At 43.2% G+C, this 24,819-nt stretch overlaps 1 protein-coding gene across 2 annotated transcripts in view; it reads left to right on the top strand.

Annotated features, from left to right (window-relative positions):
- Positions 1-6,678: 6,678 nt before the first annotated feature.
- PCMTD2 (protein-L-isoaspartate (D-aspartate) O-methyltransferase domain containing 2) overlaps positions 6,679-24,819 on the top strand; it is a 115,880-nt gene continuing 97,739 nt past the window's right edge. Inside the window, exons 1-3 of one of the 2 annotated variants that reach the window (XM_069243213.1) lie at positions 6,697-6,815; positions 20,207-20,336; positions 23,541-23,745. The gene's annotated coding sequence lies outside the window, so the exon portion shown is untranslated. Of the gene's footprint in view, positions 6,816-20,206; positions 20,337-23,540; positions 23,746-24,819 lie in introns of both variants that reach the window. The other variant, XM_069243212.1, reaches the window with a different exon arrangement.

Raw genomic sequence — 24,819 nt, 5'->3', positions numbered from 1 at the left:
TTTTGGCTTCAAAACCATGAGCATTTCCATCTGAATTGGGTCTCTTGGTATGCATGGCTCTCCAGCCTGACAAAAAAACATGCCTCCAGACGTTGATGGAATCACTCACTTTTCAAACATAAATCACCCTCAAAAGTGTTCAATCCCCATTGGGATGACCCTCTGAAAAACCTGACCACACCTGCATTTTTGGGACAAGAGAGGTGAACAGGGGTGATCTGCGATTTTCAACTTTACCAAAATGGATGATCTGTGGCAAATCACACATTCCCTGTAACCAAACATGACAATATGTGTGCACCCTGATTCTATGTCAGGACCAGAGGCTCCGATTATACTTCTCTTTCCATGTTTTATTTTCTACAGCAGCCAATAAAAAACTTTTAGCCCAAAAACTACATTTCCCAGAAACATAATGATCATATGACCAAACATAGAGTATCTCTCCTCTAAAACCTGATGACATGAACACCTGTCCTCTTTCTTTGCTGCTCCGTAGCCAGTTAAGTCTTGTGTTCCTATACTTGTCATGATTGATCTGTGTGTAAGGTGACTTGAACGCTGTGATTGTTTCATGCGTTTTAGTACGCGCTGATTTAGACACTCAATGTGCCTTTCAGGGTATTGTTTATGGAAGCGCTGCGGCCTCCCCAGGTTGCGAGGCTCTCGCGGACTTGTTTCGTTGTGGAGCGGGAGTGGAGCCAATCGCGGCCGCCATCTTGGATGGCCATGATCCATTCATTCTAGTCCCTCTGGACTAGGAACTGCTGCACGCATGCGCGCTAAGGCCACGTGTGTCACTACATCGGTCAGGAGGATAGGGAGAGCGCAGGGTGGTACGCTCCATCGCTTCATATTTACTATACCTACCCAAGTTGTTTTTTCTTACCTCCTTAAGCAGTTTTGGTTGCTCCTGGTGCTCCTGGGGCATCATATTGTGTCCAGGGTAGTAAAATTAGCATAGGCTCTGCCTAGAGTGTTTGGCAGACGTCTCCCTTAACTCTTTACTGCATACCTCGCCAGCAGGTGTCACACTCCTCCTTTGTTCATAGCTTTTGGCTATATATATATATATATAAATATATATATATATATATATATATATATATATATATATATATATATATATATATATATATATATATATATAAGCTTAAATTGCTGGATGAATTCCACCTTGAATAAGCACTGTGGCCCAATATGATCCTTATGAGGGACATGGAGGCGAAGTTCAAGAGCTGAGTCTTTCATTTGAAGACAGCCTTGCCGAGGTGCTTGATTCTAACGTACAATGTTCAGTCAATAAGGCCTTGGCTAAGGCTTCAGGCCCTCTGACGTCTCACCTTAAAGGATTTGCGTACCAGCAAGGCTGGTCTCCCCATCTTCCAGCCTCAGAGTCCGCTACGCAAAGTGTCATCCAATTTGGTGGTAAGGCTAAAGGGAAGTCCCAGGAGAAACTTTGGCACTCTGATGCCTTTGAACAATTTTCAGCTTCTGTCTTGGCAGACCATGGTTATAGTTATTCACAGCCACAGGCTTCTACTTCAGATGATGCTTTTAAGTATCCAGACACTTTGGGTTCTGATTCCTCTTCTCAGGATTCATCAGACATCGATCAGGATGACGCTCTGAGCCTAGAAAGAAAAAGAGCCAGGATCAGGGATTGGATCCCGGTCCAAGTCCCCCTAAGGTGCCCACTTTTGATCCCACAGAGATTGTGCACCCCAGGTCTACCAACTGGGTTCCTTTACCAGAGGTCGCCAATTATGTCCAATCCCACCTTCGGCAGGGCTTTGACAAGGAGGTCAGGGCGAGGCTTCATTCTGAATGTCCTTGTCCAGATCTAGCTGAGAAAGTTTCAGATACTCCAGAAGTGGACCCAACTATGGTTACCTTCATGAAGAAGTGGGCCAAAGACTCGAAGAAGGGTCTTGACCGAGGTTGGCGGCCATGCAGGACAAGTTATTGGATATGTCAGGACCTCTTACCAAGATCCTTGAACTTGGCTTTCAGGCTAAAGAGTCTGGTATAGCTGTCGACCCGGACATCTTGATAGGTTGGGTGCAGCGTGCAGTCTGCCTGTTGGGTAACACCAATGTGGCAATGTCGACAGAGAGACGAAGAACTATTCTAATACGCATTGATCGGAAACTTAATGAACTAGCGTCCTCCGAAGCTGGTCCTGTGGCTCAAGTTCTCCTCTTTGGAGGTCCATTTGTGAAAGATTTGGCAAACTATGCAGCCACCTATAATACCTTGGATAAAGCCCATTTGTTATTGAAAAAGGGTTTTCGCAATACCCTTTTTGGAAAGGCCGGATGATTCAGGGCCCGTTCGTCAGGCCAAAGATTTTACCAGGACTCCCCCAGAGAAAATGTAAATCGCCCATTTGGCAATTGGCAGGACCAGTCAGCTGACCAAACCTTCTAACCCTCCCGTCCACGTGGAGGACGCCAGAGATTCTGAAGAGGCTATGGCAGAAGCCAACAATGAAACTCCCAGTAGTGAGGTTACTCAGGTGAGCATTTTACCTTGTTCATAAGTGATATTGGGGGGAAGGATTCAGCATTTTGTGAGCGATTGGATACAACTGAACCAGGATCCCTGGGTTCTAGAATCTGTCTGAGGATACAAACTGCCTAAGTGGAATTTTACAGTTCCCTGGTTCAAGATTCTCTTCCCCAGGATCTGTATTTTTCCTTACGCGATCAAAATCTCATAACAGAGGAGACTGCCAGACTACTCCGAAAGGAAGCTATCTGCTGGTCCAGTCCTCATCCCAAGGGTTTCGTGAGTTCCATTTTCTTGGTCAGCTCAGTCTCAAGAATTTCAACTCTTTCATAGTTTACAGACACTAGGGTATCCATCTTCTCAGCGACTTACTACTGGAAGGCGACTGGATGGTCCGTTTGGATCTAAAAGACTCTTATCTGTTGATTCCTATTTTCGCCCCCCCCCCCAGGCACTTCCTGCAGTTCTTTTGGCAGGGGCAATGTTACGAGTACAAGGTCCTTCCTTTTGGCCTCTCGTCAGCCCCATGGTGTTTCACCAAACTGATGAGGCTGGTCGATTGTTTACCTCGATTATCTCATTCTGATGGCCCAGGATCCTCTTACAATTACACAGCACCTGTCCTGGGCAGTTCAACTGTTGCAATCTCTGGGATTTGTAATCAACCAACCAAAGACCTATCTAGTCCCTTCACAACGGATGGAATTCTTGGGGTTCCAGATAGACTCTGCCTTGTCCCAACTGATTCTCCCTCACCAAAAGATTCAGAACATCAAGCGGGAGTTGAGGTCTGCTTTACAAGCCCAGACAATATCGTTGAGATCAGTTGCTCAGGTTGTAGGTCTTTTGGCCTCCTCTATCCAGGCAATTTTCCCGGGTCCCCTTCATTACAGGACTCTTCAGCATCTGAAGATCCAGCACCTGCAGAAGGGATTGGTGTATGCAGACCAGATTCAGCTTTCTCAAAAGGACAGGTTGGAGATGAACTGGTGGTTGAATCACATGGCAGCCCGGAATGGCAGGGCAATTTTTGGCAGCACCCCGGATGTTATTCTAGAATCAGATGCCAGCAGGTGGGGCTGGGGTGCCAGGAGCGGTCTCCTCTCCATTGGGGGGGGGGGTCATTGGTCAGAGTCAGAACTTCAACTCCGTATCAACTGCCTGGAGCTGCTGGCCAGCTCCTCTGAGATCAAGAGCCTGTCCCCTCTCAAGAGTGATTGTTGCATTCTGTTGAGAATGGACAACATCTCAACGGTATGTTATGTCAACAGGCTGGGGGGCACGAGGTCTCAGATGCTAGTAGAGATATCCAATGATCTTTGGCATTACTGTCTTCAGCATCAGATCTCGCTCATTGCGGAATATCTGCCAGAGTCCACGAATTCGGTGGTGGACTGGTACTCCTGTCATCTTCGGGATTTCAGCGATTGGAGGTAGCATCCTCCGGCCTTTGCTCTAATCAATCGTCTGTGGGGTCCATGTTCAGTGGATCAGTTTGCCTCCCGGCTCAACTGTCAGATTCCTGTACTTTTCAGTTGACGTCTGGATCCGGAAGTGTTAGTGACAGATGCGTTTTTGCAGGATTGGTCTTCCCTCAAGGGGTATGCGTTCCCACCTTTCAGCATGATCCCCAGGGTTCTTGCCCAAATTTGGCGTCACAAGATGGACCTGGTGTTGGTGACACCTCTGTGGAGGGCTCAACCTTGGTTCCCTTCAATTCTGGAGATGCCATTTGATTCTCCTCCCCTTATATCTCACCGTCAGAAGCTGTTGCTGAACCCAGTATGCCTTCCACATCCTCTAATTCTCTTGGAACAATTGCGGTTATTGGCATGGAGGGTTTCAGGGGTAGATGGAAAATGCCAGGCATTTCGCCAGCAGCTTCCACGTTCATCGACCAGTCTTGGTCCGATAGTACACACAAGCAGTATGATTTGGCATGGCGGAGATGGGTTAATTGGTGTAGCGAAAGGGATTTGGATCCCTCTCAGGCGGATGTGTGTTTCATAATACATTTTTTATCTTCATTAGCTGAGTCTGGGTTAGCCTATAGATCAGTTAATAATTACAGATCTGCTATTTCGGCATGTCATATCCCGTTCAGTGCCAGGCTGGTTGGTGAGGATCCTTTAGTGTGCAAATTGCTCAGAGGCATCTGTTTTGCCTCGCCTCCTCAACCAAAATATACTTCTCTATGGGATGTTGATGTGGTGCTTCGATTTTTTAGATCTTGGCCTGATAATAAATATTTGTCACACAAACAGTTGTCGCCCAAGTTGACCTTGTTATTATGTCTGATTTCATGTAAAAGGGTATCAGATGTGAGAGCCTTGGATCTCAAGGGTCGATCTTTTTCTCCGGAGGGAGTATTTGTTTCTGTGTCAAGGAGAACAAAAATTAATACGAAGGTGATTTCTTATTCGTGTTTTCCACAGGATTATAGGTTCTGTGTGGTACAATGTCTTAAGGCTTATGAGTCGGCCACCTGCGACTTTCGGTTAGAACCTCAGGGACAACTTCTTATCGCTTTGCAAAAACCTTTTAAACCAGTTTCCTCTGCCACTCTGGCAAGATGGATGCGTTGGTTACTTTCTAAAGCAGGTATTGATGTTTGGGTGTTTGGAGCTCATTCGGCAAGAGGTGTTATGGCTTCAAAATCCTTTTCATTTGGGTTCTAGTTTGAATTAAATCATTAAGGCTGAAGATTGGTCTTCTGAATCTACATTTGAAGCTTTTTATTACAAACCAATTGTGGATATATCGTCAGTGGTGATTGCACAGCTTTGAACAAGCATAATCGGAGCCTCCGGTCCGGACATAGAATGTAAAATGTTCTAGCTTTTGCGTCAAGAATTTTCAATTCTATTAAGGACTCGGATGCGAGGATTATCCCACCCAAAGGAGATGTGTGCTTACATCTTAAGGTCTAAGTATTACAATTGAGGTTCTTTGAAAGTTTCAAGTGTTAAGTATATCCCCCTCCCGTTATGGCATTTATGTATGTGAATTCTTTTGGGGAATAGTTTATGGTTTTTCTTGTATTGTTAGGAAACGAACAGAAGCAAACTTGAAGTTCGATGGTTGACCGTTTGGGAGTCATTTTCCATCAAGATCCTCCTGTTTCGAGTCATGGTTCCATGGTCTTCAAGAAAATCTGGATGAGTCTGGTTCTGGATTTTGTGTTTAAGGATGATCAGATGTTGGGACTGTTCCTGCAGGTTTCAGGTTGGGACTTTGTTGCATACTCAGTTGAAAGAAAGAGGACGGGTGTTGATGTCATCAGGTTTTATAGAAGAGATGCTCTATGGTTGGGCATGTGATCAATGTTTCTGGGACATGTAGTTTTTTTGGAATAAAAGTTCTTTTTTTATTGGCTGCTGTAGAAAATAAAGCATAGAAAGAGAAGCATAATCCTCGCCTCTGTGTCCTTAATAGAATTGAAAATTCTTGACGCGAAAGCTAGAAAATTTTATATTGAAGCTTAGTGGAAGCAATGAGCACCAATGGCATACTTCCAGGATATGCCACCAAAGTTCACAAACACACCTTCAGTGTTTTCTTACAGCAGGTCTCCACGTTCCCTATTAACATTCTAAATGACAATGTCCCTTAAACTGTATTCTGCAGCATCCCCTTCTGCACGCAGTCACCTCTGTCACACCCCACAGACGGTTGAAATACTGAGCTGTGGTCACCCTGCGCAAGCAGCTACAAGTGTCCCTTCAGACAGCTATGGATGAACATAGAAAACCAGGACATTTGGAGTTCGCAGGAGCTGTGCGAGGCAACTGGCAGACCACTCAAATGCAGGACAACCCTGCACACATGGGGCCGACTGTCCTGCTCTTTCTTCACTTCGTTTCCCCGTCTAAATACGTTTTTTAGTCCTAAAAACAATCCCCATCCAAGATGGCGCCTACTCCGTGCACTTACTAAACTATTACATGTCGTCATAAGCGCTCTTTTACGCTTTATTGTTACTTAACTTTTTCTTAAGCCCTTGGTATCTCGTTGCTATATGGAGACCGCATTAATTCTATATTGCAAAACTATTGGCTTTTTTTGCAAGATGGCTGCCGCTTCCTAAATTTACTGTCCTTTCTCTGATCTAGTGGTTCAAGTCACAGGCTAGGCATAGGACAACAGTAGCCCCGCCCATTCATTTGCATGCTGCGCGATGACATCACGCGCGGTCAGCTGGCGAATGTTTACAGCTGAGGGGAGCAGAGTGTGCAGCGAGCGGAGCATCGGGGGGTACGGAGTCAGGCGGGCGGCGGGGAAGCAGAGTCTGCTGCGACGTGCAGGTAGGTACTGTGTGGTACCTGACGAACAGGCGAATGTGGCAAATGACACGATACGCTGTGGGGTAGACCACAGATCCGTGGAGACCCCGGCGCATGCGCAGCTTTACTTGGGCTGAGCCCTCCCCGCGCATCACTTCATGACCTCGCAGAGTTCTGCGCCGCGACAGCACCCCCCTTCTTGTTTTCGTTCTGATCCCGCCCTCTGTCATAAGCTCCGCCCAATCGACGGGAGGCTTGTCTTCGACCTGAGAGGCTGATAAAAATAGAAAATGGACACGAGCTGCAGCCAGGTAGACACTTTAATGAAGAAGAACGGAAGTAACAGCTCCTGGAAGTAGACCCATTGCAGCAACAGTATATTGACAGTTTATGTTAGATTGACAGCTGCTTGGACTTATGCATTAGTTCTTTGTGGTGGTTGGTAGTTACAACCAGTCCTGACGAATTCTCTGGTCACTCCAATGGGATCGTTCCCTTAAAAATGCGTGAAAAAAAGAAAAGCTCTAGCAGGGTGATTCAAAAAGCCTGTTCGTTTTCACCAAAAAACACACTAATTTTCCTTGGTCTAAATGGTACATTCTACCGTATATTTTTTTCAAATAAATGGAGGACATGTTTTCTATCTATGCACCCCGCGCTGATTTGAAGTGTAAAAATAAATCATTTATCATAAATCAGATCGTCAGACATACCGGATTAAATGCCTCTGTTGCAACACTTTCTTGTATAGAAGTACTTTTGTACAGGGGCGGTCACCTATGGATTATTTTGTAATTAGCCGCCTTAAAATACTCTGTTGAAGATAAAGCGCTAATGTGCAAAGGTATGTGTCCAGGATTACTAGTAGCGGTTCTCAATCCAGTCCTGTTGTATAGGGCTTGCTGGCGGATTTCTTAAAGTGTAAGAAGGTCGACGCGTTTCAGCCTGTTTATTCAGGTTCATCAGAACGGCAAGGCGTGTACAACTACTTTAAAGATAAAATATTTACTCTGTCAAGATCACATGATTTCTGATATCAGGATCATAATTTGGAAAAACAAAAATAGTGCAGACTATATCGGCGTCTAAAGCCAGTACAGAGTCACCACAAACCGGAACCTAAAAAACACACCTCTCGGTGTAAGTGTCTATTATTAGAAACTTTTTGGTGGACTGGTGCATTGTATTTATTCAAATAAGTGTTGTCAGTGCACAGGAGCCCATTCAGAGTGGAGGGATTAAGCAGACCCACCATGCTCGTGTTGTCTCCTAGGTAGCATGATGAACAACAAGTAGTGTAAGTATCCTATAACACCAAGCATTAAAAAAGAGCTTACATAGTCATTTTAATATTCCGCTAGGCCATTACCAAAATGTCCATGAATGACCGCCCCTGTACACAAGTACTTCTGTACAAGGATTGTGTTGCAGCAGTGACATTTAATCTATGTATGTTTGATATTCTGATTTATGACAAATTATTTATTTTTGTAATTGAAATTCGTGTCCTGTACATACATGATGAAAAGCATTATATCCATTTATTGAATAAAATATGTGGAAACAATATATGGTAGAAAGTATCAAGTCAAAACAAAACTTTATTCAGCCCAAGCCATAAAAGCACAATAACTGTCAACCAATACATTACCATAACAGGAGTTAAAATCAACTGTTCATTAGAAATAAAAAAAAGTTAATTACAAGTTTGAAATGCATATTTCAGGCGCCGAAACTTAAACAAGTATAGCATAAAATAAATACCTAAAAATCATACTTTTTCCGTGTACAAAAAGCAGATCTGATATAATTGAAAATAGCATAACAAATAATAGGGGATTCTAAACGTTGCAAATAAATGAATGACACCTCAAACTTGTGTTGCGGAAGACAGGGACCAAAAATGAAAATCCAGGTGCAGAATACAGTGGGCAAAACAGCATAAAGTGATTAGTGCACTGCGTGGCAATATTATCGCATGCATAGGGCGTAATGCCCGGTGCCATGATTCTGAGAAAGGAAAAGCAAACTTACGATGCAGCGTCCTCAGTCTCAGTAGTGTTGGCCAGTGGCGGTGGCTAGGGTAAACAATCCAACCTAAATATGGCTCAATGGATCATGATGTGGAATCTAGTTAAACCAGCTTCAGGTGTGCACCATATTTCAATCCAAAGCAATAATGGGGCCAAGGTAGTCAAATCTTCTAAAAATAATAACCCTAGCTCTTCATGACAAATAAAAGTGGCAGTTCTTCCAGGTACTGATAGCAGTGTATGAGTGAAGCGGTTTTCTAATCTTTGGAGGATATCCAGTTTACTGTAACTCCATAGGCTAACACCGAATGTTCCTACTGCTAGGCGCTTACTCCTGTAAAGGTTCAGCATCTCACTATTGGACTGTTTTTCAATTTATAAGCAAATCTAGAAATGGCCTTGGTATTTCTGGTTGGGGACTGAGCTCTTGATGTTAGAAGTTGAGTCCAACCATGGGTTTGAGGAAAAAAAGGATCCCCAATAATTAAAATAATTTATCTTTTCTAAGGTGCACTGTCCCATATTAAAACGCTTAGACTTTGTACCGGGGCAACCACAATTCAAAATATATGATTTGGAACAAATTATTTTGAGGTCTAAGTCGTTCCTGAAAGCTAAGAACAAATTATGCAAAGTCTGGAGGCCATTTACTGTGTGGGCAATTTGCACTGCATCATCTGCGTACAGTAAGATTGGGATGGGCTTGCCTCCATCTGAGGGACTTCCTTCCCCTTTTCAATTAAAAAAGTATTTATCCCATTTATGTACAGCAGAAAAAGAATGGGAGCCAAAATACACCCCTGCCTAACTCCCCTCGTTGAACTAATATTGGGCAAGCATTCACTTGCCGGGCCATACCTAACCAGGCCTTGAGAATTCATAAAAATGTTACTAGAGCTGCAGGTTGAGTAGCTTGAATAATCTACTCGACCTAACTGTTATGTACTTGACCTGGAAACGGGTCTCAAATTGTGTGATCCTAGGCAAATATTGTATTATAACGTCACTTTTTTCTTCATTCTCACATATGAGAGCACCTTCAAATATGTGAGTTCAGCATTTCTGCTCTAAAAAATAATTTTAAAAAATCCTCTTTTGTTTAATCAAATACACTAAACGTTTGCTCCATGTATAATACATCTAGCCCACATATAGGGTACAAATGATCCATGCATGACTTGCCTCTTAGTTTACTAATAGCTTTGCCATCAGGGCAGGAGTGTTTTTCAGTTTATGTTTAAACACTCACTTTTAATAAATATATTACTAAAGCATGATGTGATAACGCAATTGTCATTTACAGACAGAAAATTTCCAAGAAATGTCCAAAACCTTCTGATGAACAATATATTATAGTGTATTAACAATAATCTGTGAAACAAATTGGGTTTCAGAAATTATTTATCATTTGCACATCACCAAGTAAAGTGTTCTGACTTTTTTCCCATCCTATTAAAATATGTTTTTCATCACACAGCAGTACAAAAATGGTCTTTCATAGCTACTGAAATATATTTTGAAATGTTTGTAAAGTTGACTTAGTTATATAAATGTTGTGTGTTAGGAAAAACCTAATACCAAAAGCCTTTCATTTCACATAGGTCAGACAGTTCACCTTACAAAATCCTGGAACTCTGCAGTCGCAAGGAAAAGTATTTGCATTGCAAGAAGACAAACTGACTTTTGACCTCTGTCTCTGAACATAGAGCAAATGTGATAAGAATAAGATTTAAAGGCATCTTAATTGCTAATTTAGTTTCTGACTGAACAAAACACCTGTTCTTTGTCCACTCGCCAGAAGGGTCGAGTGGAATCTAAAAAGACCTCGACCTCATAAAATAAAACTCGCCATAGTGAATGGTCGAGTAGAATTTTTGAGCCCTGCTAACCCTAACTGTAAGGTATTAATGCAAGTGCCTGAAAAGTGTTAGAAGATCGGGCTCCACCCCCATGTTTCCCATCAAGCCCCATGTTTTTGAACGGTAGACCAAGTCAAAAGCGCCTGATAAGTCGATGAAATGCAAGTACACAGAACTCTTTTGTGTTTTGACATATTTTCACACAATGAAATAAAGATTGAGGCATTGTTCAATAGTCCCTACACCGGGCCTAAAGCCAGACTGAACATCTGTCAGGATTTTATTTGATTTTACTCTTCAAGACGGGACAACAAAACATGCACCATAATTTTAGCATTTGAGTCAATTAAAGAAATGGGACAGTAGCTGTTTTGATTGGTCCTATCCCCTTTCTTAAATATCTGCACCATAATAGCTGATCTCCAGGAATCTGAAATAGGTCCCTGAAAAGCTGATCTAAAACATTGGTGAGAAGAGGAGCCCATTTGTGTTTATTAAATGTAAACATATCCACAAGGACTGCATCCACGCTCGGGTCCTTACCCGAGATACAGTTATTTATGGTTTCAGTTACCTCGTGAACTTCAATCGGATCTTGGAATTCGCGGGGCTGAATGTTCAGTGGGCTACTAAAACCCACTTTTTTAGATGGATCTAAACATTTTAGTGAAGTGGGACCTCCCAGCATCCACTGCTGTGAGGTTCTCGATAATGTGGGCATCTGTTTCCTTAAAAACTGTATATTCTCCACCTCTGATAATTTGGAGCTATCCCTAAGTCTCCCTGCAAGCTCCAGATCTTCCCATGACTCTATTCTAATTTCAGATCTCCTTGCTTCCAGGGTCTGCTTATATTCCTTCCTATCGATCTTAACATCACAAGCGGCCCTGGGGTGGTTCTCCAATGCCCCTATCAATTTCCTTTGAGCAGCAGAATAGGCTGAATCAAACCAGCAGCATGGATCTCTCACTTGGGTAATTATGGGAGCTGAGAGGTCAATTCGTAGTGGACCTGGAGACATGCACAAAGTCAGACTGAATCACTTCAGTAGTTGAATTAATTGCCAAACACTCCATAATGGAGGCCCAGGAATTACTCATTATAGCTTGTTCAAAGGCCAGTGGGTCAACTCTGTTCCACTTACGTTGCAGTTACTTGTTTCTAGAAAAATCAAATGATCTGATCTTTTGGTTTTAGGAATTTTAATAAGGGGGTCCAGGGACATCACAAGTGGATTGTGGTTGTGGTAAGCACCGCAAAATCATTTAAAAAACAAGATACTTCTAAATATGAAAGTATGTGATCAGTTGTACTGCCCACCTGGCCTCCTGTAAAAGTTGGGACCCCAGTACTTTGGTGGCTGCAAATATCAGATGTGTAGACCAAGTTATATTTCATCAATACTCCATTTAAAGGTTCGCCAAAGGCCGTGTGGACAAAATGAGTAATCTTTTCACATTGGTTATTGCTAAAACCTCAAATCTGAGTATCGGAGCACGTACAAATAACAATTTTGAAATTTCAAACCCATATGGTAGGTACTTCATGATCAGTATGTTGCTAAACAATTTGCTCATCCAATTCATCATTATATGCCTTTCTGACTGATAAAAAATATTACAACAGAAGTCAATCATAATAATATCATAATATCCAGAAAATGCTAAAAGGATAACCAAAGAATAAGGAGAGGACCAGAGTTTAGCTGTTTTAAGGGCTTTTGCTTTAACAGAGAAAAAAACTAGCCAGACCTCCACTTGCTCTGCCCGCCTTCGAGCAAGCAGCCGGGTGGTAAAAGGCATAGTCCCCATCAATAAATAAATTGTCCGTCATCCAAGTGTTTCGGCAGCATATAATGTCATGCACGTTTATAAAGCCAATCCAGTCCAGGTTTTACAATTTTACTCGTGCTCTGGTGATATTCCAAGAAGCAATAATAGTAAAACTCTTGGCAGGTCGTATTGGAGGCTTTTCTGATGGGGCTGCAATCAGAGGGATAGAGTCAAGAGTGCTGGGGTGAGATGCGCGATGGTAGGACTGAAATGTGAGTGGAACTACAAAAGCTGTAACCTGTGCAAAGTCATCAATTGAAGCTGGACACTCTTCTATTTCCTTAGTGGGAATGTGGGGTATAAGGCGTCAATATCTTCTAGGGTAGCCAGTGGTTCAAACTGAATGTCCTAGCTGTATCTAGGTGCAATAATATGACGCCTAATCTCAGCATTAAGTGCTCTGGGCAAAACTGATGGTCTATAAAAGTAGCCCAGTGGAGATACCTGAATGGGGCCAGGAGAGTAATACTGAATCTCAAAGAAATCATGAAGTAATTTCTCCATTCTGGGAAACTTAACATTCACTATGGCACAGTTTCCCTTTAATTCCCTGTTGCCAGGATCAATCCACAGAGTCCTTCTAACCATCAGAATGTCAAATGAAAAGTCCCCTGCCCATCTTGTCATGTTTTTGAGCCAAAAGATGGTCTTTTTTTTCAGGCTTGCATGATCCTTCTGAACAGAGGGAACACTGGTTAGAACATTTTTCAAGACCAAAATATAAGGTGTGCAATCAGGTTGGAGTTGTGTGAAATTTCCATCTTTCCTCATCACGTTGGGGGGAATTAGAACTGTTATGGTTCACGGTAAAACCCACGCCGCCAGATTTCACTGACTGCCTGGTCCCCACAGGACAATCCTTATTGCTGTTATTATTAGCATTTACATGCATGGGACAGTCTTTCACAAGATGATGCTGAGAATTTGTTGGAAGCGAGCAGGGCTCAATCAGTGGTAGTATGTTGCGGTCATTTACTACAGGATGGGGCATTCCCATTCTTGCTCCAGTTTCTGCGAGATCCAAAGATATTGCTGGGTAACACAGTGCAAGATTGGTAGTAACAAGATTGTTAAATTTCGTCTTAATTGCCCTTAGACGCGTATCTATCAATTCAAACTTACTTGTAATAAAATCTGTTATAGAAGTCTTGAAGTCAATAACAAGCGCCCAGAAGCTGCGGATATGAGCATGCTCCTGTAAAGGATGGGGTTGTAATTGACGTGCAAGACCTCTTGGATTTAGAACTTGCTAAAGGTCTCTTTCTTTTTACAGCCTGGCTCTCCACTCCCCTACTGGTCATGCATAGATTAACCAGATCCTCCTGAGCCACCGTAAGTACGGGGGAAGAAGAAGCAGCTGCAGGCTATATATTCCGAGGTAGAATAACTGGATTATTAGAATCAGTGGTGGTGATATCCCACGTGGGTACAATAAGGCTTGAATGGCAGTTTGGGGGAGATGAGAGGGATAAACGGTGCTCCACCAACTTAGTCTCTTTAGCGATCACCCCAACTGCTCATTGAAGAAATCAATTAGGGTAGAGCCTGTGCTCCCGGAGGCAGCCACTGGAGTTTTGCGCTTCCCCATGTCACACAACAACAAAACCTCCCAATGGGAGGGAAACTTCTTTGACAAGGGAGGTCAGGCAAACCGTTTTCCTCCACTTAGGGTTACTTTTAAGGGTTCAAGCAATATTTCAGAAGATCTAAAAAGAGACCCCAAGAAGAGATAGAGGAGTCTTATCGGGCTGGCGAACCACAACAGCGATGCGGAGGCAAGGGGGGTGGCCCAATCTCTTTCTGTCGATGACGGGTGCAGGACAGACCCGCCCTTGGCCTGGAATGCGCAAGAGCATGTCCTGCGCCGCAGAAATGGTAAATGCACTTTATAGCACCAAGTGGAGCAGGATTGTGGTTGGCCCCTCCTCTCAGGCCACCAGTCAGGCCAGCAGCAGATCCGGTGACCTGTGCCACAGGAATGGTAAATCTGCTGTATAACGCCAAGCGGAGCAGGATAGTGGTTGTCCCCTCCACTCAGGGCAGTGCAGCCTGGGACTCGGTGTCCCCCACCAGTCAGGCCAGCAGCAGTTCTGGCATCCCGCTAGAGTGTATCATTTAGATCTAGAACAATCAATCAGTGTGCTTTTGGTGAGAACTAACAGGCTTTTGATTTATCCTGTTGTAGCTTTATTTTCTTTTTTTATGCTACAATGGTAATCCAGGCATTAGAAGGTTATAGAAGCTCTCCCCCGTTTATTTAGGCATGCACGTGTGAGGCAAAAGTTTGATAGGTGTGAGTTGCACTTCACACACGGGGCACATTGTTTTGTTTTTCCTTTATAGTGTAAGGCCTACGTGGCACACAACCAAAGTACAGTTGGTCAAGAGTCTTTTAAGATTTTGAAGGCTGAAATCTAAAGAATTGCCTTTTCCCATTAATTTTATTGAATGGGAGAAAGTTTTAATAGAAAGAAAATAAATTAAATTATCATTTATAGCAAAAAGTCACATAATGTGGTCATCTGGCCACTATGCGCTTTAAACCAAGCCTTTAGGCCTGCCAAAAATACTAGAGCCAGTCTCTTCAGTTCATAGATCCAGTCATGTGTAGACACAAAACTGCAGTGTTTATCTTGATGAGCCCTCAGCTTCATACTTGCATCTTGGACTAGGCCCATTTTGTACATTTCCAAACTTTATCCAAACTGGAACTCAATTAGCTAACAATAGCATAAGCCTCTTTGTCATTCGTTTGTCTTTGCCAATCACATTCAGATATTGGCTCAATTCATCAAGAATTAAACTGTCAGTGCTGCTTTTAACATCTGTGGTCTACAGCTTCGTGCTGCGTTGAGTTTCACCTGATGAAAGCTTTCTGCCAGCAGCAAACAGCACTGAAATAATTTTGGAAACCCAACATCATATAGCCTGAGTGCGGGAGAAAAAACAGCATAGCAGGGCTTGAGTGAGGGTATGGAATGTACCATGGGAAAGGTGTATCGTGTCATTGGAATCAGGTAACACGACCCGATGGTGCCTGATTTTTATTGAAGCAAAGAGAACTTGCAATAATCTATACTCCAGTGTGAAAAGGTGGTGGTCTCAAATGGGTATTCCTGCAAAATGCACCAAACTAGCAAAAGAGAGGATGTACATCACCCACCCTAAAGTTTGGGACAGGTGGTCACACTGACCTATTTATTTATCCCACAATTGTGAGCTATTTGGGTCAAACCAGGACAGAGGTCAACCCTCTGATTTGATGGCTCCTAGGAGTTTTCAGCTATCAATGTGTTTTATTAAAAATGATGTATAGTGCCGCTAATAGCCCAAAGGGTGTTTTACACTGAGGAAAAGAACCATATGCAGGTATAAATTAAATTCTATGTCCGGACCGGAGGCTCAGATTATGCTTCGCTTTCTTCACTTTAATTACTTCAGCAGCCAATAAGAGAGTTAAAACACAAAAACTACAAATCCTATGAGTATACCTAACACGTGATAACCACAGAAATTAATTGGCTTTGCCGAACAACCGGGATGGGTGGCCCCCTCAGAGTCTCAGAATGACGAATAAACCTCACCGTCTTTCAGTTCACAAGCCCCCAAGGGGAATGGAAATCCACTTACAGCTGATTTTGAGAGCCTTATCATATCCCTGGCACATGATTATAACACATCTGCTTCCACCCCGAAGTCTAGGGATCGGGGGGAATCTGACTCCTCATCAGCCCATTCCTCAGACCAAGGGGAAGACCTTCCCCGGAAACACAAGAACAAGACACACGACCCGGAAGAACCTGTTATTCCCCTGAAGGTACTTAAATTTGAGCCAGAGGATATGTTTCACCCCAGATCCACTCTATGGCTGCCTTCTGCAGAGGTTGCGGACTGTGAGTCCCACATTTGACATGGGTTCGAGAAGGAGGTTCGTTCTAGGCTGCATTCTGAATGTCCCATGACCAGATTTTCCATCCAAGGTGGCATACTCCAGAACTGGACCCCACACTGGTCACATACTTAAAGTTTTCAAAGGACCCCAAGTATCCACCGCGCATGGCGCAGTTGCCTGGACAAACTCCTGGATGTGGCTGGCCCCTTAACTAAGATCCTGGGACTAGGGTTTCAAGCTAAAGAATCTGGAAATTCCATTGACCCTGGTGTTCTTATGGGTTGGGCTCAAAGAGCCGTATGCTTCCTTGGGAACGCTAATTATGCGATTTCAAGCGAACGTCATTGCTCTGTTTTAATAAAGATGGGCCCGAGTTAGGAGACCTCGCTTCTTCTGAGTGGTGGCCTTTGGCCCAAGGTTTACTTTATTATTCTCCTTTCCTCAAGGAGCTTTCTAAATTTGTGGCAACTTACACCAATCTGGACAAGGCCCAAGGTTCTATCAAAAAGGTTCTGCGTCCACTTTTTGAGGGGCCGGACGCTACAGAGGGTGTGCTTTTGGTCGCTTCTTCAGTCAAAGCCCTCAGCGAGGTTACTATCAGCAGGGCAGAGGGGGTTTCCAAGATTACGGCTCCACCTAGTCCACCCTCTACCCCTCTCACCTGAGAGCAGGTTGCTCCAAATTCCAAAGAGGGAGGTCCAGAGGGAACCAGTCCTACTCCCAGGTCTCATGATCTACACTTGAGCCGAGTTTCCAGTTCAGAGGTTATTTTAGGGGGCAGGACTGGGTCTTTCCTACAGGCTTGCCACAAGATCACTCACGACTCTTGGGTTCTGTAGACTAAACAGGGTATCAAACTAGAATTTTATGACTCATCCCCCCCCCCTCCCAGTTGACCCACCCTCGCCCGATGTATTTTTCCCTTCGAGACTGCAATTTCATTTCTGCAGAAATTGCAGAGCTCTTGCAAAAAGGCAGTATTGCCAAGGCTCACCCTATGGGTTTTCTCAGCCCGATCTTTTTAGTAGATAAAAAAGGTGGAGGCTCCCGCCTTGTTTTGAACCTCAAGGAATTAAACAGATGGGTTGTTTATTGCTTTTCAAAATGGAAGGCATCCACTTATTGAGAGACATTCTTCAGGAACGGGACTGGATGGTTTGTGTAGACTTAAAGGATGCTTACTTGACCATCCTTAGTTTTCCTCCCCACCGTCGGTTTCTCCAGTTCCTTTGGGAGGGCCATTGTTACGAATACAAAGTCCTTCCTTATGACCTGTCATCAGCACCTTGGTGCTTCGTGAAGGTGATGCGACCAGTTGCGGAACTTAACCGAGCAGAGGGGTGGGGGGTGGAGGGGGGCATCTAATAATTTACCTTGATGACATCCTCATCATGGCTCAATGTTCTCTCATTGTCCTTTCCCATCTGGAGTGGTCTGTGCCCCTATTCCAGGATCTAGGGTTCATAGACAACGCTCAGAAGTTGGTCATAATTCAATCTCAACGGTTGGATTTCCTGGGTATTTGAGTGGACCTTACCCTAACTCAGTTCTTCCTTCCCCATCAAAAGATCCATACAGTCAAGAGGGAACGGAGATTACTATTGTCCAAACAGACTGTATCATTGAGGGTGATTGCCGCATGGCAGGCTTGCTCTCTTCCTCGATTTTGGCAATCTTTCCATGTCCCCTTCACTACAGGGCTCTGCAGTGTTTGAAGATTTCTCATCTTCGGAAAGGCCTCAGTTATGTGGATCAGGTTCCCCGCTCAGAGGAGGCTCGGACGGAGGTGCACTGGTGGTTGGACCACATGGAGGCCTGGAATGCAGGGCTATCTTTGGGTCCTCCCCAGAGATTGTGGTAGAGTCTGATACCAGTCTTTGGGGGTGGGGTGTTCTTTGCGGGCCAGTGTCCACAGCTGGTTGTTGATCCAAAGCGAAGTTGGCCCTTCATATCAATTGTTTGGAGCTCCTTGCTGGCTTGTTTGCAATCAGGAGTCTATCCCCGCTCAAGACTGATTGTTGTATCCTTCTTTGAGTGGACGATGTATCAGCGGTGAGATATGTCAACAAGCTGGGCGGGATTAAGTCTTCCATTCTGGCGGAGATTGCCAAGGATTTTTGGCATTTCTGTCTGCAACACTGGATTTCGGTGGTGGCGGATTATCTGCCGGGGTGCAGCAGTTCAGTGGTGGATTGGCATTCTCGCATCCTTCGGGATTACAGCGACTGGAGACTTCATCCAACGGTTTTTCAAGTTCTCCATTCCCTGTGGGCTCCTCTTTCAATAGATATCTTTGCCTCCCGCCTCAGCCGTCATCTGAAGAGGTTTTTCTGCTGGCGAGCGGGCTCAGAAGCTCTTGCGAAAGACTCCTTTGTTCAGGACTGGTCTCTGGATCAAGGTTATGCGTTCCTTCCTTTCCTTATGATCCCCAGGGGTTTGGCGCTGATCCATCGTCAGTAGGCGGCACTCGTTCTGGTGACTTCTCTTTGGCGACCCTAGGCGTGGTTCCAGGTGGCTCTGGAATTGAGCTGCGCACATCCAGTGTTAATTCCGCACAAGCGGAACCTCCTTCTAGATCCGCTGGGCCTTCCGCATCTTCTAATTCTATCGGGTCAACTAGCTCTGATGGAGTGGCGACTTTCAGGGAAAGGTGGAGTCTCCTGGGCCTTTCGTAGGTGTCTTCCGATTTCATTTCACTGGCCTGGTCTTCCAGCACCCATAAGAGATCTGCTTCTGCTTGGAACCAATGGTGTTCTTGGTGAAGTGCATGGAACGCAGATTCCTCTTCAGTGGATTGAAGCCTGGTCCTGAACTTATTATCCTCATTGGTGTCGTCTGGTTTAGCTTACAGATCAGTAAATATCTATTGGTTTGATATATGTGCGGGCCATTTGCCAGTGGACGGTAAACCGATGGGGGAGTTACCCATTGTTTGCAAGCTGATGAAGGGCATCAGGTTGGCTAACCCTCCTCATCCGCATTATTCTACCCTTTGGGATGTGAATATAATTTTGAGGTTCTTGGAATCTTGGCCAGCTAATAGATTCCTTTCTAGAAAACAACTGTCTGCTAAGCTTACTACGCTGTTCTGTTTAATCTCTTGCTTGCGTGTTTCTGATGTTAGAGCCCTGGATTTGGCAGGAAGGGCTTTCTCCCCTGAAGGAGTAACCAAATACAGTTCAAAATTGGCATCTTACCCTTGTTTTGTAGACAATCCTAAATTGTGTGGTGCAGTGTTTAAAGGCGTACGAGGTAAGTCCAGAAGAGTTTTGTTCTGATATAGGGGGACAGTTATTAATTTCACTTGTCAAGCCTTAGCACCCTGTATTGTCAGCTACTTTGGCAAGATGGATTAGATGGCTCTTCAGCGAGGCCGGCATTGACATTTCAACTAGAGGGGCCATAGCTTTGAAATCCTTTGCCTTGGGTTCCAGATTGGAAGACATTTTAAGAGCAGCAGATTGGTCATCTGAATCTACATTTAAATCTTTTCACTATTAGCCTATTGTTGACATTGCTTCGGTGTATGTGGATCGGTTTTAAACAGGCATAATCGAAGCGTCCGGTCCTGGCATAGAATAAACATTTTTCTTGCATTCACACTAAGAATTTTAAAATTCTAGTAAGGACATGAAGGCGAGGATTGTCCCACACACACTGTTTGATCTGTTATTACTGTAATATTTATTCTGTGAAATTATTGTTTGATGTATCTTCAGTGCTTTTCCCCCCATACTACTACTATTGTTTTGTTCTGGTTCAGTTTTATGGCATGGTCTTTGTTGTCTCCTTTCAGGTAACGATGATAAATGATCCTTTGGCGTGTCAAAAGAAGTTCTCCCTGCAGTTGGAGCCAGTGTCATTTCTTCACTCTTCTTTGTTCTTCCAAAGTTTGAACTTCCCTTTGGTCCTCTTCTACATTTCGAGTTTGTGATCCTCAAAGTTATGCTCTTATTATTGACTCGTGTAGACTTTTCCTTTATGTTGGTGCAAAGAAAGATGAGTTGATAACTTTGTTGTGAGCATTCTATAGGAGAGCCTCTCAATGGCTGTCACGCTTTGTTTACTCATGGGATTTGTAGTTTTTGTGTTTTAACTCTGATTTCCTGCTTAATAAATGAAAGTGAAGAAAGAGAAGCATAATCCTTGCTTCCGTTTCCTTAATATAATTTAAAAATTCTTAGCGCAAATGCTAGAAAATGTTTTATTCCCAGAGGCCATAGTGACAAAACAACGCTGCAGCTCAGATGAATCACCAGCCTCATTCATGGACCTAAATAGAAAGCCAATACTAGTCCCTCAGCTATAGAACTATCACTGTAAATATAGCTGTTAGGAGCCATATTTCATAGACAGAAATTTAGAAGTATGGCTTCTAGGAGCCCCTTGCTATAAAGAATGACAACAATTGTGCCCAGGAGCTCCCCGCCATGTATATAACTCTACAGAGACATCCTAGAAGCCCAGAGTCATACTTATTTAACTATATTGACCGGTTCGAACAGTCCAAGACTTAGGACTGCAAAGACTCCTCATAGGATTCATCATACATGATTAGATTTGTGTTTAGTAAAGCACGCTGATACCCCAGGGGGTATCCTGGTGCTGAAAATATCTAGTTTCAGGGCCAGAAGAGGGTGTTCTAAAGTAAGCTTCCACTTATTCTGGGTTTTTTCTCTAAACGATTGATGGGATGCTGTCATTCTCAGAAGCTGAGACAGCACGTTTCAGTGTTTTGAGCTGGATAGAAGAGCACTCGCCAAAACCTTGGCATAAGAAGCAAGGGATTATGATGAGATTGGAGCTAGCAAGTGAAGAGAGCAAGGACGGTGATGGCTTGCATCTTCTTCACAATGTTCACCATTCCAGAGTTTGCAGGGCTTTTGTGGATCACACACAGAGATTTAAAGATCTATATTTTTCCATTTGGACGCCATTGAAGGCTGGGAAGATGAGATTATTCTGATTTCCATTTTGAAAGTTTCAGAAGTAGCCAGGGTGTGGTATTCTGAATTACCTGCAATAGATTAAGCAAATCATGAGAAAGACCCAGAGTAAAGCGTTGGCATAATTCAGTCTTGAGGTGTGATCAAAGCCTGTGCTACTGTTTTTTCTTGAGGAAATGGGAATAAGTGGAATTACGTTCCTAAGAGTGCTGACCGATTACGACTAAAGAGAATGCTTCTACATTTCTCATCATAAGAAATAGTACCACACTTTAGTTCCTAGGCACCTCTGACTATCAAAATAGAAGATGACTCTCAAAAGATAAATTATAGCCTTAACTATCGTACACTCTGATCTTCATTAATGGTTGCTAGGAGCCCTGATGCACAGACCTTCACACAACAAAAACTGCTAGTTGGATCCTTACTGAAAAGTCAGGGAAGTGCCGCTCCCAGGAGCACCTTCCCATTTATAAATAAAAAGAACAGACTGGGAACTTAAAGGAGCCCTCAGCAAAAGGTTTGCTGCACTCCTCCAAATGTTCTTTCACCTGCTGCGGGATCATGTCCACCTTCCAAAAATGGCAAAAGCCTCCCACCTCAAAGGAGTCACCCACTCTAGTAACCTTATTCACCATCCAAAAAATATTAATTTCCATTAAGGTCAATGAGATGACCCACATAGACACCTGAGTTCTGCACCCTCGGGCTCATGCGAATTATCTGTAATAAAAATAGAAGAAGCCAGCATAGATTGTGGCCCACAAAGCAGCACGGAACTTATAACAGGTGCACACCTTTTGTAACTCCCAGCTGAACTGTGATACATACATTCGTTGCATTTTTTAAAAATCTTTGTTTCCTTCAGTTTAGCAGTATAAACTGTTCATTTTTTCAGTTAGGTAATCTTGTTACTTTTAATTGGTACAGTTCCATTTTCACTAAGGTAATCTCATGACATGGCTTTTCCTTACTGCAACAGTGACTTGGATATTTTACCATTTGAATTGTTCTGTAGCATTGAAAGTCCACCAATCTAACAGGTTTGAAGTCCCCAAGAGCTTTATTGAAAACAAAACACGATTATGTACAAGATTAATTGTGAGCCCTCAAAAGTAGAAATAGAATTGATAGCTCCAACAACATGTCGCCCATGCACATACGATTCGTATTGTAGCTGTTATGGCATCTTGGCAACACGAGCACTGGAACAGCAGCTCCTGAGCAACATGGCTGCAGAAACATGATTAGGCCTGGTCCTAAGGCAGTTTTCCCCACTCTTTATTGAGGATTACACACTGTATGGGCTGTCCTGTGACAGAATTGAAGGGTAAAATAAAATGAATCCCTAATTGTATGATTCGAATTGGCGGTTTTTGTTATTATTTTTATATTTTATTTTTAATGGAATCCCCACCAACATAACAATGACACTTCTAGAACACTTCAGACGTAGAATAAAAAAATAGAGCTTGACGTCCCCTGTAGGCGTTCCAAACCATAAAGACTGATGTAGCAACAACTCTGTAAATACAGTATTAACAATATGTAATGTCAGTGACCATTTCGTAAAGGATAAAACCGAACGCAAAAATGCAATTGTTTGATAACCAGCATGACCTTGCAACATCAATTCAACTAAAAACTTGAAACATGAGTGATGGGTGTATTTGTAGAGTAATTGCAGTGCAGAGAAATATTAATCATGGGGCTTTTGCCTTTTACCTCAATCAGCACATTCAAAAGAAACACATACTCATTTATGTAGTTTTTTATTTACAGAAAAATAAAACTGTCTTCTGAAATGATGATGTACAAAAGCTCCCTTGCACTCCCATTAAATATCCCTTTCGTGATTTTAGTAAGAAACGGATCCCTTCTGCAGTATTAACAAAGGAACCGGCTGCCTTGTGGTTGATATGTGCTGTACCATTGAAAGTGCATATTTTTGAAACTGTAAGGTTTGAAAGGCAGTCTGATGCGCCATGTTACTGTTAACTGTAAATGTCTAGAGATGGCCAGGTTTTTTTAATGACTTCAGTCAAAGGGATGCATGACTAGACGAGTTCTGGTATTTGTTTTTAACTATGAAGCATTTTTTGCTTTTAAAGACAATGGGAAATGGGGGTCCGTTGAATTTAGAGAAATAATGTATTTCAATTGAATTGTACATCTGTTTTGTAGTGTGTAGGACAGATCAGACAGCCAAAGACGTTGTGCAATACCAGCGCTGAAGAGCTTGTGTCTGTTCTTTGCACCTACTTTGTACGTATTCTGGACCAGCACTTCCAACATTCCTTCCACACTCTCCTGAGACACGAGCACCCTTCTCTTGTTTCTGAAATTTGATGAAATTCGCCATGTTCATCTGAGTGTTGGTGAACCCAAGGTAAGACAGTTTCTGCCCAGGTGAGACCTCTTGTACCTTCATCAGTTAATTTGTTGCTCCGGCTTTGGTGCTACTAAGAACACAACTGCACATCTCCACAGGAAGATGGCAGGTGTACAGGCTTTGTCATCATTGTTCTGTGTAAAATTGCCTTGAAGATAGATTGTGACCATCATGTCTTTACAACAAAAGTTCTCTAAATTAATAAGTATTGAAATAGCTGGGAGAGAATTGTTTTGGGGGCTGTCATGGGTATTCCATGTAGTTTTGACAGAACAGATTCTAGCTCTAACACATACAAGGATTATTACATCAAAGTTTGCTGCTGTGACCATGTGTGGAAATGGCTACAGTACAAATTTGTCCTTTGCTTATCTTTGGTGCTCATTTCTGGGTTGCAGACATCACAACTGTCATAACAAGTTTAAGTACAAGCCAGTATGGTCTACTTCCATCCACTAAATTCTATCCTTGCTCTTTTGTAGAGTAACTAGATATTCTCTCCCCTAACAGCTGGAGGACTGTGAAGTGAACACCATTGTGTTTTTCAGACAATTAGCACTCAGGAAGCCCAACATTACCTACTGCTGTTTCAAGCCTGGCAGATTCCTGCAACTTCTGTGTGTCAGTCGAATTTGAGAGTGCAGAGCAGCACATTAACCTTTTCATTCACTTGTTTACATTTACTGTAGCTTTGAGACACCACGGTGCATGCACCCAGGTAACATTCCCCACCCTCATTAGCTCTTTGGTGTCACTCATTTGAAGGGGATCACCTTTTCTCCCATTACCAAATGTCCACTTTGCTTCGGCCGTACTCTATGTTCACTCTCTCCATTACATTTAAATTAGGAGTGTGCACCAAAGGTTAACATATCGTCTGGACCTGCCAAATCCCCCAATGTGGAGAAGCCAATAAGATCACACTTCATGTATTCAATCAAGTTCATCAGTTTCTGCAGGTCGATATCAGGAGCTTGTGTCTGTGTACTTTCACATATATGTCGTGCATCAGGACCCATTCTAGTCTCATCACCCGGTCATCACTGGGGGTGAAGTACCACTCATTAACAC

The sequence above is a fragment of the Pleurodeles waltl genome, chromosome 7 (assembly GCF_031143425.1).
Source record: "Pleurodeles waltl isolate 20211129_DDA chromosome 7, aPleWal1.hap1.20221129, whole genome shotgun sequence".
In the NCBI taxonomy this organism is placed as follows: Eukaryota; Metazoa; Chordata; class Amphibia; order Caudata; family Salamandridae; genus Pleurodeles; species Pleurodeles waltl.
The sequence above is the reverse complement of the archived record's forward strand: the minus strand, read 5'-3'. Positions and strand labels throughout refer to the sequence as shown.